The sequence below is a fragment of the Galleria mellonella genome, unplaced genomic scaffold, assembly GCF_026898425.1.
Source record: "Galleria mellonella isolate WM207_F2 unplaced genomic scaffold, CSIRO_AGI_GalMel_v1 utg570, whole genome shotgun sequence".
NCBI classification, from domain to species: Eukaryota; Metazoa; Arthropoda; class Insecta; order Lepidoptera; family Pyralidae; genus Galleria; species Galleria mellonella.
In genome coordinates, this window is record NW_026442120.1 from 268,344 (window position 1) to 284,772 (window position 16,429).

Here is a 16,429-nt window from a genome sequence, read left to right on the forward strand (position 1 = left end):
TTTAAACAGCATGTAGTCCCCGCATATAATTTGCCACCCCATCTTTTGTTTTTTATACAGCTTAGAATGGCAAACAAGTTGACGGCCCACCTGATGGAAAGTGGTAACCGTCGCCTATAGACATGAGCAGTACCATGGACATAACAGTATACTGTTTCGCCCATGATACCCCCCATGCGTTGACATTCCTGAGGACTCAGATGTTATTCCTCTGTATCCAGTAAATTCCTTTCGCGTGAGTGTCGTAAGAGGCTACTAAGGGAGGCCGAGGGGTTGGCAGCAGCATCCCTCTTGAAACATATCCAAATCCTAACTACAGTTGCCAATCCGCCTGACAAATGTGGCAACTGCTGGCGAAACCCCCCAAGGGGAGGCTTATGTTCAGCAGTGGACATTTAAAGGCTGATCTAATGATGATATACATTTATTTGTTAAGGCACTGAGACTAAATAAATAAACACACGAAATCCGCCATTGTACTCATTCTTTTTATAAGAACTATATATCCTATAATTTAAAAGCTTACTGTATTGTATATAATAAGTGTTATTACCAAACAAACAAACACTTTTACATTTATAATATTAATATGGATTTGTTGCTCAGTCATTAAATTATATTTTAACGCTGTATTCTATGATTACCAGAGGGAGACTTTGTACAAAAGTCTATTGCTTGGGTGCCTCTGTCCCATTCGTGTTTCAACCGTGAAGCAGTTGTGTTTGCATGGCTGTGTTTCGGTTTGAATGGTGGGATATGGCGTGAATTTACTGGGTACAGAGGAATAACACCTGAGTCCTCAGGAATAGCAACGTATGGGGGGTATCATGGGCGAAACAGTATACTCTGTTATGTCCATGGTACTGCTCATGTCTGTAGGCGACGGTTACCACTTTCCATCAGGTGGGCCGTCAGCTTGTTTGTCATTATAAGTTGTATAAAAAAAATCAGTAAAATAGAAATTTGGTATACAGGTGGACTTAAATTTATATAGGATATATATATTCTGATTCACAAAAGCAAAGCTGTTGATAAAAAAGAGTTAATTCTATAAGAATTCAAAGATACTTTTTTGTCATAAAATTTCCAAGTTTTATGCCATAGGACAAATACGTCATTATTACAAATATTTGATTTGGCTTTTATGTTGGACGAAGCTACCTTTTTCTTGAATAGGCACGTTCAGAAGTTAATACAAAGGAAAGCAAATATTTATTTCAGTAAGTAATCTAATCTCATCACAGTTTGAAGTGGTCAGAATTTCTTTCAAAGTATAAGAAAGGTTACGTTCTTCTCGTAAATGTCATTAATAAAATATTGTGACAATTAAAATATACTACAAAGTAATATATATATATAAAGAAATACTGTAAATTGGAATTCAAATAAAACGAATAACAATAAAACGGTATAAGACTCAAGGTTGTATGGTTTACTTTTATAGTGGTGAAACGATTTGACATACTAACTCGACGAAACGCTAACGAAATGCTTTCTTACTGTACTGGGTTGACTGGAAGAGATCTCTGTTAGAGATAAGTCCAGACTTGCTCACAACATTTATAAATACATTATTTTAACTTTTATTATTATATATTATACTATTAGTAACTTACAAGCGCAATAAAGAATATATATATCGTATAAGAATATATACGTCGTAAGGCGTTATATATATATATATATATATATATATATATATATATATATATATATATATATATATATATATATATAACGCCTTACGACGATTGCGGGGTTTATCTTTAAATGGTACTATTTTGTATTAATTAGAATGTTTAACTTGAACTGCTTCCCAGTTTTAAAAAAGTTGCACTGCGTGATATGTGCAGGGCTGTTTATTTATTTAAATTGATGACTAATAGATCGCTTCCCTTTATCACTTGTTGTTATGACAGACATGACATTTTATACAAGTTTTTCTTACATAATATATGTATGTAAGTTAGTACCAAGAAGGGTTTTCACAAAGTTTTCGAAGAGAAACAAGACGATTTAGCTCTTGCTCGGTTGGTAAATGTCAAGAAATCTCCTGACAAGAACTCTTTCTTTTAATAAAATTTCGATAAAGAGTTAAGATAATGTTTTAAAATAAATGTGACATGAGACGTAAGATATCTCGTATAAGAATATTTCACATGATCAAACTAGGCAAAATAGTGGCAAAATGAAATATGCGATCAAAGAAATACGTATAAAGCGAAGCCTCTTCTAACGAAACGTAGAGAGAACACAGAAAGGAGGCGAGCGTTATTTTCAAAACGTTAAGCTCTTATAACGATCACAAGTTCCAAAGTAAATAAAAGAATACATGGTAATAAGTTACGTAAACGGTGAGAGGAGAGAAATAATATATGAATATAAGCAAAAACGCTTTGAACTCGCCTCGTTTGATGTTCAAGTGTATATAGAGACGTGTAAAAATTCCACCGTCCCGACGCGTAACTTCTTCACAGCCTTCAACTTTGAAGGATCTCAAATTTACATAAGCATTCGATTCAAAAATGTATATAAACTAGGAGTGTGCTGCACAGGTCCACGAACCGACTATAACTCAGTGTAACAGCGTCATTAAGGCGCGACAATGGCGTCGATAACTAATAACCGAAAGACTACCACTTAAGTCTTAAGGGGTGAGAGAATGTCTATTGAAGCTCAGTGACAGGGAAAGGTTTCTTTCTGATGTGATTTTTTTGCGAGCTGAATTGCAGTGGGGTTGATGCGGGCGCGTGCGGGGGAGGGGGGACGGCCGGGCTCAGGCGTGCGCAGCCGGCAGTATCTGGTCGGTGCGCGCAACGAGCGGACCTCCGCCGCCGCGCCCTCTCCGCTCCGGTCCCACGTTGGGCGCCATCCATTTGTACCGCGAAATCGGCTTGTTATTATCATGTGACGATATTATGCTCGACGTATATGCATTGTGCTGGTAAATGTTAAGTGAAGGATTACAACATAAACAATTAGTGTTTCGTGTTTACACTACTTTGCGAAACATCGCTGTACGAAACCGGTACACAAATTTAAGAACAAATCTCAGTTATCGTACAATAAACAAAATTTATGTGCTTAATAATAAATAAATTTATAATTACAGGTGTTAATTCTGTTAACAGTTAGTGAAGTGACACGTGACTCTGTGACCATTTATTTACAACGGAACTACGAGGTTTTTGTAAGTACTTACATTTGTAAAGAATTATCGTCTTTTTCTTGTTTATAATTTTGTACCTAATATAATTCTAACAAATATATAGATGTATTGTTTTGTCTTTGTGAACCTACAACGTTACATCAATACATTTATATAAGTGTAGATAGTTTTTCTGTTATATCCGCATAATATACGGAAGTTCTGGAAATTTCATTGAATAATAATAAACAGGCAAATTATTTTAACTGTTAAATTTTACCTTCAAAATACCGCAACTAAATATATAATTAATATATGCACCAGTTAAAGTTGAAATAACAACAGTAAATTTGAATTAATTATAAGAATAGATGAACTTGTAAACGAAATTAACGCGGAAACTGGATCCGCGCACTCCCGTACACAAGTAATTGTATTATTCAGTGCCTGCGTAAACTTTTTATATTCCCTGTTGTATTAATTAAATAAGGATTAATTTCAAACAAAGCAACTCGTATTACCCAGGCTCATTACGATCTTTATTTTCATTATAAGTATGTTGTAATTTGAGATTTTTCTGCGATCCTCGGGAATTCGTTAAAAGTTTATTGGATCATTAAAATATTTGGGCAATCGCGCCGAGGCGAGGAACGTCTGAAGTTTACTTGGAGACGCTTTTAAAATTTTAATCCGAATAAAATTAGATTTTATTAATTATTATAAATTTTATTACGCACTCAACACACTTAATAGAATAATTGATAAGTTATAATAGTCTTTTATTGTACTTAACTATGGTTTTATTAGATGAAAACTGTTAAACATTAAAATAAATAAATTACTATTTGTTATGTTTTACATATAATTGTCACATTTTATTATTATTATACAATATATTTATTATCTTATCAATTTTTTCGCGACTAAATTTACTAAATACGAATAATAAAGGTTATAAAATGGGTTTCAGCTAAACCATGCCGCTCTCCTAAAATCTAAAATATTATGATACAATTACTCTTGGCCTTTTTACTTAAAATAATTAGGACAGAGTGTATAAGTGAGCCGTGTAGCAGTTGTGGTTGCATGGCTGTGTTTCGGTTTGATGGGTGGGATATGGCAATGAATTTACAGGGTACAGAGGAATAATACCCGAGTCCTCAGGAATGGCAACGTATGGAGGGTATCATGGGCGAAAGAGTATACTCTGTTATGTCCATGGTACTGCTCAAAGTCTATAGGCGACGGTTACCACTTTCCATTAGGTGGGCTGTCAGCTTGTTTGCCATTCTAAGTTGTATAAAAAAACTATCAGTATTATTAACCAATGACGATTAGAGAAATAAAAGATACCATTTCTAAGATGGATGATCGTATCAGAATACTCTTGTTGGCATTTGTTATGAGTAGTTACAAAAAATACATGAGCATGCATGCATGCATGAGGCAGTAGCGTCCCTCTTAAAACGTCACCAAAGCCTAACTGCGTTTGCCAACCTACTCGCCAAACATGGCAACTATTGCAAACCCCTCCAAAAAGTGGTGGCCTATATTCAACAGTGATGACGATGATGACAAAAAATACATTAAGATAAAAAAATATATATTTACATTAGAAGTCAAACTTTATATGAAGTCAACTGCCTAAGTATTCTAGTATGAAGGTGATGATATGACAGTTAAATTATTCAGTACCGATGCATGTTGCATAATATCTTAGTCCTCAAGAATGATGGAATAGGGGGACAATATGCGGATCATCACAGTGAATGATGAATTAAAAAGTATTGATGATATTTAGAATAGCGAACAAACTGATGGTTCATCTGATGGAAAATGGTAACTGTCATCTATAGACATGAGCAGTACTATGGATATCATAGAATACACAGTGACGCTCGTCTCTCTCATGTGGCATACTGTTAGGTCTTTTTTACCTTCTAATTTCATTGCTTTATCCTATCCATCAAACTGAAATACAGCCTTGCAAGTACAGCTGCTGTATGGCGGCACACGAGATGCCCATGCAGATGGCTTTTGTACAAAGACCCCTTCTGGTATAAACATGTCGCTGTTCATGACTATAAGTTTTTTTTAATGAATGATAATGGAATGGTAACCCCACCCGTGGTATTGGTATACACCGGCGGGGTACCAGTGAAGGATCATAGGTGAGGATGAAGTAGGTCAGTTAGTCCATCGTGACGAATTCAACAAGAATTGTTCACGATGGTTTCCAGGGGGAATCACGTAGAAGTCGATCTGATAAGGCATATTGCTAGCAATGGGGCTGTCAAACTCCATTGCTAACTATACCTTTCCCCCGCTATAAGTGCATTTTCTGCCACGTAGACTCTTACCTTGTTTACTATTTTAAGTGAAATAAAAAAGTTTCAAGGCTGATAATATTATCCGAATTGGGTTTAGGCAATGGGTGTGGGTATGATAGCCTCTTATGGCAGGACAAAGCCAAGATTTAGTGAGAATGCGTGGGTGCGGTTGTTTAGGTGATATTCGAATGTACGAGTTATTTATATCGAATTCTATACCGTTTTTGAATTCATTTCAATATTATATCTGTAATATTTTTGAAAAGGAAAATTTTAATTGAATAGAATGGGAATCGTCTTTATTCAAATAAACTTGTTTACAAACTTTTTTAAATCGTATTCTCTACTGCTGCGTTTAGAACGTTGTTATCTTTAGAGAAGAACTCGCAAAAAACTCAGCAGTGACTCGTTTTCAATTTACTAGTGAAAAAGATAATTTTGCATTTGTATGGATACTGTGATTATAATTACCATCAAGTTTTATTTACATGTTTTATTCAAAGTAATGTTGTACAATCATTTATAAATGCACAGTAAATATGGGTAGATCAGTCCCACAACAAGTAGTTCCCATTTTCGAGAATGACGGATGTGACCAAAAAGGTGAAATTTGAATCTGCGTCTACCCTAATTAAACTATATTGTGTATTTTGCTTCGTAATGCCAAAAAATGAACAATCGTTATATTTTTTACATTATCTATCGATGATAAACTATGTGATGATAATGTACTGCATTGATTTGTTATTTTTTTTTTATAAATCACTTGTACGCGCGACTTTGTTCACATGGAATTTGTAAAGGCAGCTTACATCTTTTTTTTATCAAATATATATATTATAGATGGAAAGATAAATAATTTATTTGCATTACTTATTTTATTAATATTTTTATATATTATGTCATATATATTTTTAGTATGTACCAAGTTTCAAGATGATTGGCTAAATAAAACAGTGAAAAGAAGTAACAAAGAAATAATTAACAAACTCATTTTATATCGTTAGTAACGTCCAATAAGGATTTAGGAAAACATGCTATAATTCTGCTGTAGCACTCATTATATACTTGCAATAATAAAAGCGTGATGAGTAATATTAATTTACGAAGTTAAAACGATTCTAAATTCAATTTGTAAGCGATTGTCGAACAAAGTATATTTAGGAGATTTACTTCAATATCCTCTAGTATCTCCAAAATATGATTTGCCCCTTAAGAATATTGATTTCGCCGAGCGGCACCGCGACAAAAGCTGATAAGTCAATAAAACAAAGGAAACGGCGATGCGTCGATATGATGAGAGACGTTGATATTAATATTAAAGCAGCTCCTCTCACAATCGGATTGATTCGTGTACGACGACGTTACGTACGGTTTGTTTTGTGCGAATACGCCCAGATGAATCAACGTTATTGATAAAATGAACAGCGACGCGAGCCGAAAAACAATTCGGATCAACATGCCGTAGTTTGCTCTCTCATAATTTGAATTTCAAATTCACTTTAAACGACATGTTGTATGACTTTGCTATGGTTTTTGCAGTGTGTAATTTTAAGGTAACCAGAAATTTGTAAATGTTGGCCAAACAAGTTAAACGGAAAACAGTTTTGATGATATTTATAGTCAAAAAGGGATTTCGAATTTGAATTTGACAAATACTTAGAGGTAATTTTGCGTTGGAAGAAATCCTGAGCGTTTTGGGCGTGTGAATTTATTATATTTCCCGTTCCAGGAAAAAAACCCAAAATCCTATTTTAGTAGATGTCATGACGTAATTGAGTTATTTCCGTTGAAAATTTCAAGCTTCCTTTATATTGTACTAGCTGTATTCCTCGACTTTGCTCCCGTAAATCAATAAGGACATGAAGTATCCTATGTATTAAGTTATGATATAATCTATGTACCAAATTTCATTCAGGTACATTCATTAGTTTTTACGAGAAAATATAACAAATATCAGTCCGTCTATCCGTCGTCACAAACTTTCGCATTTATAATATAGTAATTATAATAGTAAGATTTGAATATTTTGTAATCAAATACATGTTTAGGCCTTTAATCTCAGAAGGGGTATTCAAAAACATTTCACCTACTGTTGTGGAGAACTTAACACACTGTATGTTTGTATCAGTATGAAGATTATTCTAAGACTGAGATCCAATGTGGCACAGAGTGGGCTTACTGCCGTACCTTGGATTATTTTCGTCGTCCACTAAGCCATATAAGCTCCGTGTACATACGTGTGTCATATGAGTGCCATACAAGTAGTGGGAAAGAATAAAAGTTAGTGCGAAAATAAAATGAATATATTATTGAATTGCAAGTTAATACAAGGAATTTTGTCATAAATTATTTATTTATTTATTTAAAGGAACACCAACAGCATATTGCATTATAAGTTGTAATATCAGTAAATATGATTATAAGTGAATTAAATTATATATATATATATATATATATATATATATATATATATATATATATATATATATATATATATATATATATATATATACATATTTATTATGATAATTAAGAGTTACTTATTATTAGATCACTGTACAAAGTATTTCAGCAATTTATTTCTGTAGGAATTCGAACTATCATGCATTATATCAATTTTAGGTAATTTGGCATTAATTTCATTGTTTTACGTACAAATCCTGGACAATTTATTACTGAGAATTTTATGAATAAACATTAAATCTGCAATCATACGACGCAAATCAGATTTCAAATGATAACAATCGGGTTCGTTTTGATTGTAGACAGGTAAAGCCTAGGATTAAGATTTAGTTAGTGGTCATTCGTCCACGTGAATGGAGTCGGTGCGACGCTAAAATGAATATCGAACTTCCTTCACTAGTTGCTGCCATTTCAAGTGAAGCTTTTACCGAGCTACCTGAATAAATGGATTTCCATTTAAAAATTCTATCCGCCGGATAGTACTTTGAGAACCGAGATGATTTTTCCATTTAAACCGAAATAGGAATCAAAAATTATTTTCAAACGTAGCTAATAACAATGAAATCACAAATTTAATGAAAACAGATAATAATATATTCTTTATTGTACTTGAAACGGAGATAATGCTTTTGATATGCAATGAGAGGATTTTAGAATGGAAAACTACAGAAAAGTTGAGGAGACAGACTTTAGCAAAATATATTTTAACAATATGTAAAAACAATATGTCAAAAAAATATATAAATTTCGAATGACAATAAGAATATAAAAATGTAGCAAAGAGTTCGCTACATCCTGCCCCTCGTGCAGAACTGCACCAACTAGTTAAACTGGCCAAGGTCAGACAAACCTTAAGTGGTCAACTTTACTAGTTTTTTAAGGGGGCGCCGTAGCGTACCTCCTGCTGTGGCAACGTCCACTACTCGTGTTACCCCAACTCTGCCGGGAAACAATCTTTCGATCCGTCCTCGTGGCCAAGTACCTCGTGGTAGAGACTCGTCGACTATAAAGACTACGTCTCCGACTTGCAAATCCTGCGTTCCTTTTGTTTGGACTCTTAGTTGCATTGTGGGGAGGACTTCCCGCACCCACCGATTCCAAAAATGGTCAGCCAACCTTAATGCCTTTCTCCAGTCCGAACGGCCAATTAGGTCACGATCTTCCAATGGTGGTGTTATTTGGTTTGACGACGTACCAATGAGGAAATGGAATGGTGTCAAGGTGGTTGGTTCATCAGGATCGCTTGAAACATGAGTTAATGGGCGTGAATTTACAATTGCCTCAGCTTCTGCTACAAGTGTCGTAAAAATTTCTTCTTTGGGTGACCTTTCTTTGAGAGTGGCTTTTAAGGCGACCTTGACAGATCTTACAAGCCGCTCCCAACACCCTCCAAAAGTTGGCGCTGCTGGTGGAATAAAGCTCCAAGTGATACCTTTTGTAGCCGCAAAATTTTTTACATCAGATGTGTAAAATTCTTTAAGAATGCGGTTGGCTCCAATAAATGCAGTACCGTTGTCAGAAAAGATGGTGGTTGGAGTTCCTCTTCTGGCAATAAAACGTCTAAGACTCATTATCGCAGAATCTGTGGACAGACTATGCACCACCTCCAAGTGGATAGCTCTTGAAGACAGGCATATAAATAAGGCTATATAGCGTTTTTCGTAACGTCGCCCAATAGTCACAGTAACTGGACCGAAGTAATCCACTCCAGTATATGTAAAAGGTCGTTGATGATGTGCCAATCTTTGTTGCGGCAGGTCTCCTCTGGCAGGATCCATTGGCAAGGCCCTGCGAATTCGACAAAACGGACACTGTCTGGCTACGGATCTCACAGTATTACGAAGGCTAACTAACCAGAATTTTTGTCTTAACTCGTTTATCACCAACTCATGGTTTGCATGACCTGCACGGCAATGGTAAAAATGTACTAACAAGTGTACAATTGGGTGGCGACCATCTAGCAAGATTGGTGTCTGGATCAACATCCTCTACGGCTTTAATTCTCCCAGCTTGTCTTCTCCAATAGTTGGTGAAAGTTTGCTCAGGCGACTATTCCGAGGTATTGGTGTAGAATTAAGGATCAATTTATATTCTTCTCCAAAACTATCTAGTTGCGTGCGCTGCAAGATGTGCCTTTCTGCGGTTTTAATTAAATCGGCATCTAATGGTAGCAGAATAGTGGACGTTAAGCGCCGGCGAGAACGAAAGACTTCGCCATTTAATTTAGAATTTCGAATGTTGGCCAAAATTTCTCTAAAAATAGCTACAGCTTGATGAACCCGAGCTGTGGCACGTAATAAACGAGTCCAGTCACTAAAGAAATCAAAATTTGCTGTGACTGGAAAAGCCAAATCTGAATCAAAAGAAGTGAATCCCACCAATTCATGTGGTTGACACTTTAGCTCCTCACGAACTGGTGCGATATTAATTGGCACCTTTGGCCAGTTTTCTGGAGAATTATGTAAAAATGTTGGCTCACAAAACCAACTATGTGAACTATCAAAATTAATAGTCCTACCTAATCTAGTCGCGTCATCGGCTACATTCATATCCGTTGGTACCCATCGCCATTCATTGACGGATGAACTTTCTAATATTTCGCCTACGTGCTGGATATCATGACGCCAAGGCATGCCTACCTCGAATCGACCAGAGGGTAAGCGCCTCGAAGTGATTTCTAAAATATCAACTGCACGTTGTTCCTGTATATTAAGTTGTGATACCGTCTTAGAAATCCCTAAAGAATCTATTTTATACTGTTCTTTGATTAACGACTCTAAATTATCATCCTTAGATGACTCTATAAATATACCGTGATTTACAAATTCTACTAATTTTGTTTTACTTGAAGAAGCGCCATATAACGTCCAACCTAGTGATGTTAAACAGGCCACGGGTTCGTTCTTCTTACCAACACGAATATCACGATTAATTGATAAATGCCAGTCCTCAGCTCCGATTAAAACGGTTGGAGTGGCATCCTCATATGATAACACATCGACTAAATCATTAAGGTGTGAAAAAGTTTCGATATCTTGACGACGAATTGTTTGAGGTTGCAAGGATAACGAATTCATAGACTTAGCATTTTTTACTAAAAATGTCTCTTGTGTGTGTCTACCCTTAATGTGAAAATTAACGTATGATACCGTAACATGTCGTTCAAGACCGCCAATACCGTTTACAGTAATCTTGCGTTGTTGCCCTGTCGCACCTATGCGCGTCGCAACACTAGAATCTATTAAAGTAGCGGTGCTTCCATCGTCAAGTAGTGCAAATACATCACAACTACCTTTAGGCCCCGAAACAGTGATAGGTATCACCTTTAAATACACGTGAGGACGGTAACCTGTAGAAGGATGTTGTATACCTGTATGAGTCGTGGATATAAAAACGTTACCTTCAGACGACTTTAAATTATTTGAAATTGATTGTGTATTTTCTATATCTATAACGTTATTATCTGTGACTTGTGTGACGTTTGCCTTATGTGAACTAGACGGATATTGATGAAGTAAAGGATGATGACGAACATGACATCCGTCTATATTGCATGGCTTTACTTTACAAGTTTTCCATTGATGTGAATTAGTTCTTAGACAACGATAGCAAACCTTTGCTTGTCGTAACCATTGCCACCTTTCATCAACAGATAAAGTTTTGAATTCAGAACATGACTTAATGTTATGATCTTTTTTACAAAACGAACATACCGTTTGTATTTTTGTATTCTCGCCCTTAATATGCGTGACAGTATTAATATTTTCTCGCCTAAATGATTGTTTATCGGTATTAAATTGTTGGAACGAACTAGACTCGGGTGACAGACCAAACCGAATGTGTTGGTCTAGTTCGCGCCTCAAAAATTCAGACAACAATTCAAGCTTAGGACGTCGAGTAGTATCTTGTGTGGCAAAATCCGTCCACCTAATTTTCATTGTAGGATTTAATTTTCCTAGTACGGCATAGAATAACTCAGGAGAGTATAAATACTCTGACTGATTTAACAGTTTAATTGTAGCTATAGAATTTCGTACCCTATTGGCGAGTGTCGATAGTTCTTTCAGATCATTGCCCAGACGTGGAAGATTTTTTAAATGAGACACTTCCCTGAACACGATAAACTCTGGACGCGCGAAGTTTTCTTCAAGTGCGCGCACCACCTCGTCCGGGTCATCTGTTGCCATTAGTAACGTCGCGACGGCCTCATATGCGGGCCCTTTGAGTACGCTCTGAAGTCTGGATAAATTACCTAAAGTAGAGAAGTTAGATTTAGTGACGTCATAAATACGTTTGAACTGTAACCATTGTAGTGGGTTACCAAAAAAAGGAAATAACTCGAGGTTAGCAACGCGACCAGAGGCAAGAGCCTTCGCTGCTGCCGCGGTGTCAGCTACAGCTTTTAAAATATTTGCGTCCGTATTAATGAGCGGAGGTGAAATGTCCACCGCTACGGGCACACCATTATTACACGGTTGTGATATACAAGCTATGACAGGGGATGCAGCTGCCCGTGTGGCAGTCGGTGGTAGTACCGAACTACCGGGTAATGGAACAAAACATTGTTGTCCACATTCTACTGCAGAAATGTCCCTGATATCTCTGTCTCCATGACTTTTAATAAATTGAGTGTTTTCCACCCACCTCTCAGTATCATTTACCACCCTAGTAGAGCTCCGATGACTTGCGCGACTTCCAGTACAGCTGCCGTTTGCTTCAATGGCAGCCAACTCTGCTCGCAGTTCGCTATTTTCAACCTCTTCCTGCAAAGCTGCCAACTGTCGTTCACGTTCGCGTTCCCGTGTGACGATGTCTAACTCACGTTCCAAGCGGCGGCGCAAAACCAGTGCTTCTGCAGCAGCCTTTTGTGCTTTAATAGTTGCGGAGGAATGCCTGGACCCACTTTTAGTGATTCTTATGCTATGAGCCGTAGCGCCCTCCACACCACCGATATTAGAGTCTGGGTTGACTTGTGGAACGTAACAACTTGGCGTAGGTTCAGATGACATGACTCTACTCTTACTACGGGTGATCATGAAAACTAAATGACGTGATAGCTACTAGAACGTAATGTAATATGAAAACGAATAAAATTATACTTACATGTAACTAGAAAATGGACTATGACAAATAGGTGCGCTGTAAATATAAGTAGGTAGAAGGACCAAATGAAACGAAGATAATGCTTTTGATATGCAATGAGAGGATTTTAGAATGGAAAACTACAGAAAAGATGAGGAGACAGACTTTAGCAAAATATATTTTAACAATATGTAAAAACAATATGTCAAAAAAATATATAAATTTCGAATGACAATAAGAATATAAAAATGTAGCAAAGAGTTCGCTACAGTACTTGTAAATTACATTGTTAATGCATTTATAAATATTGTGAGCAAACGTGGACTTATCTCTGATAGAGATCTATGAATAAATATAATACCTATTGGGGGGAAAGGGATTGTTAGTAATGGGGTCTAATAGCCCTATTACTGGCAATATACCCTCTCAGGTTGACCTCCACGCGGTTCCCCCTGGAAACCATCATGTTTAATTTTTTTCGAATTCATCATGGTGGGCCGACTAACCTGCATTCATTCTCACCTATCATCTTCCACTGGTGCCTCGTCGGTGTATACCGATAGTGCGGGCGGGGTTACCAATCCATTACCATCAATTAAAAAAAATACATGCTGAGTAAGAGCCTTTTTAATGACTAGAATTTATGTTTACTGTTAGCTTTTTTAATGTCTATGTATTTCACTGAATAAAATATTTTTCTTTCTTTCTTTCTTTCAACCAATATCTTCCGTTTCCGGTACCGTAACTGTTAATACTCTTGTTAGTTTGCTAAGCCGATAATATTCTTAAACAGTGGAAAAAAAACACCAAACCTGCACAAAACAGTGATATTAGTTATCAAAACCCTACAAAGTGTGTGATTTATAAAAAAATTTTGCTGAAAAAATAGTGTTAGTTAGAAAATTTTAAACGATATTCCTGCGAACATAACCTCAAAAATATTCAAAAGTGACAATTCATCTCGCATCATAGACAATAGAAGAAACTTCAACAATAGTACCAACCCTACAAATCCAATCTACATCTACGTACCAACCATATCATATTTGACACTGATAGTTGTGGTGTTGCCAGACAAAGAAAAAAGTGCTAAAATTAAAAAGTGTTAATTTACTAACGGATTACGTTCACGACTTTAAACACTCAATATGGACAAAAATATGGAACTGTTACTCTCAAAACTAGACGAAAAACTGAACAAGCAGACTTCAATTATATCTACCGAAGTTACTAAAAATGTAATGCAAGCATTAGATGAGAAGATGAAAGCCCTTGTAATGGAAATTTCACCCATTAAAAAAAAATATAATACCTACCTACTTATACAATAGATGTTAAAATAAATTAATATACTACCAACTATATTCTGAAGAAGAAGAAGAATATAGTTGAGATATATTTTATGCAGGTTAGAATGTCTTGTATAATGAATTAATGTTAAACAAATAAATATATTACCTATCATATAGCACCGTCTACTTCACATCAAATCGACTTTGAACTTTATCAACCCTCTTGTCAAGAGTAGAAACTAAAGCCAAGGAGAGAAGGAGAAGAAAGAAAGACTAAATCCGATATATTACTACAGCGTACAAAATTAATGAATCGATAGCTTGAAATGCAAGTACTGATACAAGTAGGAAATCAGTATCAAATGTAACTATTTATTTTTGTTTAGTCTTACAAATATGCCCATATCGTTATTAAATTTCTCGATCAATTTGTATTTAAAAACTATGATAATAACTGAATTGACTTATGAAAGAAAGGGGTGGTCTGTTCTATGCAGAAATCACACGAGATACTTATAGGACTTATTTATCTAAAATTCAAAGACAGGGAGAGGATATTAAATTTAATATTTTACTACCATATTACGTCGACCCCAAATTATAATTAGGACAAGATTAGGAAGATGATGATGTCTTACTACCTGGAAAGCGAGTATTCATGCAAGTCGAATAATAATAAATTTTTAATACAGAATTTAAAAAAACAGATGTGAGTCGACGAGGAAGTGTCGGGTATACTTCTTTTCTGTTCAAAATTATTAACTCTGTACTAGAAGAAAATCATGCTAACTATACAAAAAATCAACCAGTTTTTAAGCTTAAACCACATTTATGTATGGCTTGCAGTTATGTTTCGTACTAATTGGTAATTGCTGAACAGACTCATCTACTCGTAATTTATCAGAACGATTTTTAGAACATGTCGTGGCCGACACGTGTATGAATCGCAACTCGGTCGCAACTAGCCCGCAATTTATTGCATCGCTGGAAGACTGACCGCTGTATGAAATATGAGCGCTGCGTGCCATTGATTTATGTCGCGAGCACTATGAAAAATCACTCTAAACTGGATAGCAGGAATATTGTACTGTAACTACGAAAATCTTAATTACAGAAAAATATGACGATAATGTTAATATTTACTGCAGTCATTAAATTTAATAAGGTTAACTTAATCACAGAAAAATTATAAACTATTAAAAACTATATTAAATCCTGACGAACCACTAATCAACAATATTTAATTATTACATTTTTATTTTAATCGTGAAATCGTAGGAAATGGTGGCATCAATTGTAATAAAATCAATATGGACGGAAGTGCCTTTGACTTCCTTTTGGAATTTATGGAAAATTTTTATATTTCATTTACGAATTTCCTCTTGTCGCTGCAACTAGTTCATGTATTTTTTTCCAGCCAGCTCTATCCCAAACCATATCCTTGACTTCCCTATACGACATGACACCTAGTGTTTCTTTTATCTCTCCCATGTTGTTATTCCTCGGTCTTCCTCTTCCTCTTTTGTCCCCTATTTTTCCTTCTACAATGCTCTATATAAAATCGTCATGTCGTATAAGGTGGCCCAGCATTTTGCCTCTTCTATTCTCTATTATATTATTAAAATAAATTTTTCTTTCTTACAAATTTGCTTTGACTATTACAAATAGAATAAAAATATCGGCCAGTTACCAGTTGAGCTCATGCTAATGTTACCATACATAGATATGAGGTAAAATAATCTTTATAGGACGACATAACTTAATTTGTTTTTGGAGGTTTTTGAATATGTTTCAAAAAGAATGCTAGTTAGAAACATCATTTCATTGCAATTAATAACTGCAAGGGACAGTGGTCTTTATATTTTAGGTTGTAAGTCAAAAACTATGCAGCATAAACATAAATATAAATCAGTTTAAGATTTTTTTTATACAACTAAGAATGGCAAGCAAGCTGACGGCCCACCTGATGGAAAGTGGTAACCGTCGCCTATAGACATGAGCAGTGCCATGAACATAACAAAGTATACTGTTTCGCCCATGATACCACCCATGGGTTGTCATTCCTGAGGACTCAGATGTTATTCCTCTGTGCCCTGTAAATTCACGCCATA

At 35.7% G+C, this 16,429-nt stretch overlaps 1 protein-coding gene across 3 annotated transcripts in view; it reads left to right on the plus strand.

Moving 5' to 3' along the window:
- Positions 1-2,808: 2,808 nt before the first annotated feature.
- The window catches only part of LOC113517858 (protein sidekick-1-like), a 331,792-nt gene continuing 318,171 nt past the window's right edge, over positions 2,809-16,429 (plus strand). For all 3 annotated transcript variants that reach the window (XM_052899423.1, XM_052899426.1, XM_052899424.1), the window contains exon 1: positions 2,809-3,190. The gene's annotated coding sequence lies outside the window, so the exon portion shown is untranslated. The remainder of the gene's footprint in view (positions 3,191-16,429) is intronic.